This window comes from Chiloscyllium punctatum, chromosome 18 (genome assembly GCF_047496795.1).
Source record: "Chiloscyllium punctatum isolate Juve2018m chromosome 18, sChiPun1.3, whole genome shotgun sequence".
NCBI lineage: Eukaryota > Metazoa > Chordata > Chondrichthyes > Orectolobiformes > Hemiscylliidae > Chiloscyllium > Chiloscyllium punctatum.
The window spans coordinates 16,206,145-16,210,824 of NC_092756.1; positions in this window are offsets into that span (position 1 = coordinate 16,206,145).

Below are 4,680 nucleotides of genomic sequence, written 5' to 3' on the forward strand. Positions count from 1 at the left end.
GTACGGTTGGCATCATTTACACCCTCAGTGCTTCCTTCAAGTGTTGCTCAACATGAAGGAGTACTGATTCATCAGCCAAGGGAGGACGGTATATGGTAATCAGCAGGAGCCATGAGACATCCTGCTGTCTTCAGTTAATGCTGAGTACTCCCTGGGCAAGTCCTTCCTGTCTGTACACCACTGTGCCACCACCTCTGTCTGGTCTGTCCTACTAGTGGGATAGGACATATCTAGGAATGGTCATGGTAGGTTCTCGTTATTGTCAGCAATTTAGTCTTACGCACGGAATCATATGTCAAGCTATTCACATATTCGCACTCGCGCCAGATGTTAGTGAAGAGAAATTTGCAGGGTCGAGAGGCCTGATTCTGTGGTTATATTTTCTGGTGCCTTGGTAGATGTCATGTGGTCCAACCAATTTATTTTGTTTGCTGAGACTTTACAGTGATGAAGACAATGAGTAACTTGCTGGGCCACTGCCACATTGGCAGTTATCTTTCCCGGGAGGGCATTAGGGATTTATTCTGCCATTGGCAATTGTTCAATGGAGATCAGTTGGAGATCAGTCTGACTGAGATAGTCAGTTGTATTTTTTATTGAATTCAGATTCCACCATCAACAGAGGTGGGATTCAAATCCGGACTTCAGTTGTACATTTTAATATTCCAGATAGAAGCTAAATACATCAGTTTTTTTTCACTCATTTTAAATATCACTAACCCAGGATTTGTTTCTTTGTTAAATACTGTCCATCATCCTGTCTTCTCCATTCTCCCCAATAAGTGAGAAGCACATGCAGTTTCTCTGTCACTAATATTGAGGCAATCCGATAGGCTGCCTCTGCTGCTTCCATCCCTTCCATTGGCCTACCAAGCCAAACTGCCTCATGTGATGCTCACCGTTTTAGTCTTAAACTAACAGCTTTCTCCATTTTCTTGTCAAGCTTAATTAGAGCTCATCTTGACCCTTTCCCCCAGCCTCACTAAACTACATACACTACAACTTTGTCTTCTCGTCCTCCTCATCAGTCTCCCTCACCACATCACAGATACTGGTCTTTGTTCTGTCTGTCTGTCCTTTCCAATTATGTCCTTCTCACTCATTCTGCGAAATCTAGTATTTGACCTCACTATCGTTGGAAACTCTTGCTCCATCTCCACTCACCCTTTCCTTTCTGAATTCCTTTATTTTTGTCCCTCCAGGAATAATCCTTAGTCCCTTCTGTTTCTCACCTACATACTTCCAGGAGGTGCCATCGTTCAAAATATCGTGTTCACACGTACTTTAACAATGCCCAGTTGTACCTCATCATCATCATCATCATCACCAGGTGGCATAATGGCACTGTGTGTAGCACTGCTGCCTCACAGCACCAGGGTCCTGGTTCGAATCCAGCCTTGGGTGACTGTCGATGTGGAATGTGTACATTCTCCCTGCGTGGGCTTCCTCCGGGTATTCCAGTTTCCTCCCACAGTCCAAAGATGTGCAGGTCAGGTGAATTGGCCATGTTAAATTGCCCGTAGTGTTAGGTACATTAGTCAGATGGAACTCGGTCTGATTGGGTTCGTCTTCGGAGGGTCGGTGTGCACTGGTTGGGACGAAGGGCCTGTTTTCACACTGTATGTAATCAAATCTATTCGAATCTCTCTCCATTGCTGCACTGTTACAGTTATCAAAATGCTTATCACGCTTTTTTCTACCTGATTCAGTGCAAGTTCTTCCAATGAAACGTTGCAATGTTTGAACCTACTGCGTTCAGTTGCTATTACAAATTCATTTCTCTTACAGCTGAGCCCCTCCCTCTGACTGGGATCTCTCTGAGGCAGAAGTACGCTCTGCACAATATTGCTCGCAATTCTGACCCCAAGGTAAGCTTCTGATCAGACTTCCACACAATCACACACACCAAAAATTACAATCTCTTAAATGTTGCTTATCTCCTCCTCACCCCAGCTCCATCGCTACAGAAACCCCCTACCCGTGTCTATGTTGCCGTAAGCCTGATGAATCCAAAACAGAACCACTGATTCCGTAAATGATGCAGAATCTGGTTCTGGACACCATCATGTTTGAAAACATCTTCTGAGTATATACCCTTTCAAACCCCTTAAGAATCACATATTTTTCAATCGGATCACCTCTCATTGTCCCAAAATCCAGGGGGAAGTTTCCCAACTTCAACAGCCATTGCTTAAATGATAATCCCTCCAAATCAGGGATTATCCCAGACAATGTTCTCTGAAATGCCTCCAATGAAGTGATGCATATCATCAAATAAACGGACTAAAATGTCTTACATTACTCGAGATGCGGTCTCATTCGCACTTCGGACAGTTGCCCTAAGTATATACTCCGAACACTTACACTGCAAACCCTTTGAAATAAGGAACAACATTCTTATTCACCTTCTTGATGACCTGTTGTAACTGCGTGCTAGCTTTCTGTGTTTTCTGCACAATTACCTGTAGCTTTCTACAGTTTACGCCATTTAAATAGTACGCTGTTCTTTTACTATCTCCCCAAAATGAACAACTTCGCAACTTCCCAAGTTATATTTCATTTTCGAACTTGTTGCTCACTTCTCCTGTGAATATCTCTCTGTATTATAATCCTTTTGGAACATTAATGTTATCCTTTTCTCGGAGAATTCCCACCTCATTCTTCTAAACATTTCCTGGGAGCTCTGGACAGGGAGCAGCATGCTCAGTTGTTATCCTTTTCGGCATATTCTATGGAATGACTGCAAGGACATTGCTGACCATTCTTCTGAATGCCGATAACCTGCCCATTAAGATGCATTCGCCTTTCACACCCAATGTCTTATTCGTGCGGTGCAGAGGCAGCTCGGAAGGAATGAAATGAAGGAAATCCTGCTCATTGCATCTCACCAACTCTTGGAATATTCTGTTCCATGTGTCAAAACTCTCTTCTGTTCAGTCACATGAAGTCCCAAGGTGCAAACTCCTAGAAACCCACATCGATTTTCCCCTGTATTGACTGCTGATGTCCACAAGGGGTAATGTCTCCAGTCATCCTGCAGCAGGAGGAAGGGATGGTTTGAGTTTCCAATCTTAACCGACAGTGACGGGTTTTACAAACTTGTATTAGAGGATATTACAGGTGGACATTCAGATGGTAATCGCAGTAATTGCAACGCCAAACTCTAACAGAATTACACAATTCATCAGCACCTGGATATTTGCATTGTATATGAGTATTGCTTTCCAGTTCGTTCTCATTTGCTGCATAATAGTTTTCCTTTGAATCGAACCATTTTCTAAATAGATCTCCCCGAAATCTTCAATATCTGTCCTGTAATCCTTTTATGATGAGCTGATGAGTGTTAAGTTTATCAACTTGATGTATGTCTTTTGTAAACACCTATCTCACAGCTCTCCACAATTTCCTTTGCGACAAGGAGAACAATTTCAGTTTCTCTAAACCCCTGATTCCCCAATGTCTCTTTGCTATCTATAAGGTCACAACAGGTTGTGTTGGACGATTCTCCACTTGTCTGCATCAGTGCAGCTCCCAACAATATGAAACAAAGTGAACATCCTCCACGATAAAGTACTGTGCCTGAATAGTGTCCTATCCACCACCTTCAACATTTCCCCTCCCCATCCCCGAGGCACTGTAGCATCACTGTGTAAAAGGTAAAGACAACATTGCCTTAGCAGACCGTAAGACTGCTCTTTCACTAGGGAGAGGTGACTGGTGGCATTTTAACCTGAAAGTTATACCAGCCCAGGCAAGGGGAGAGGTTGAGAAGGAGAGACCATCTCTTGCAGATGTATATAGTTGATGTGTATCATCAAGACCCATGTCTCTGCAACTAAATTTCCCCATTCTTTGAACCATCCTGGTAAATCTCCTATGCACTCTCTCTGGGATCCTGCCAAATTTACCAACGTGTGAGTGATCTCTGGATGGACAGACCCAGCTGCTCCGTATTCTTGTGTGTAATGCCATCTTAGAGCAACAATTGCACTAAACCTCACTGTCTGTAAGGGTGGGAGACAAGGATTCCCGAAAACATTTAATATGCATTTAGGTGTACACTGGCGATGCCATGACAGATAGCACTTTGGACCAACTACTGGAAATTATATTTGGATAGGTTGGTAGTAGATTTCTTTGTCACAAGTTCAATAGATCACACAGTCCTTTTTCTGTCTTGTAGACCACTGAGATGATTGACAGAGGAATATGACAAGCCACATTTGAATTTCAGGTCAGAGAGGTGATATTAGATAAGATGAAAAATGATTGTTTGACGATTTGGGGAGTAAAGTGAGATGAAGGGGTTCAGGAGGTAAATCTGGAGCCTGGGGAGAGGGTACAGGAATCTGATATGCCATCGTCACATGCAAAGTAAAAAGAAGGTATTCTCAAGGTTGGAATTGCACAAATAGCAGCGCATTGAGAGACTCTAAGAGATTAGAGATTGGGAGGATAATGAGTTTGGAAGAGATTAGAGTTCGGGAGGACTGTGAGGTTTGAGAAAGTCATAGCGATGGAGATGCTAGTGACAGCAGAGCTAGTGTGGGTTTTGAGCCTGCAGAAGAATTAGAGATAAGGAGGAGTTCTGAGGCTGGATGAGGTGACAGTGATAGACTTGTGAAGAAAGAGGAATTCACAGATATTGAGAGTTAGTGGTAGAGATACACAGAACCAAAA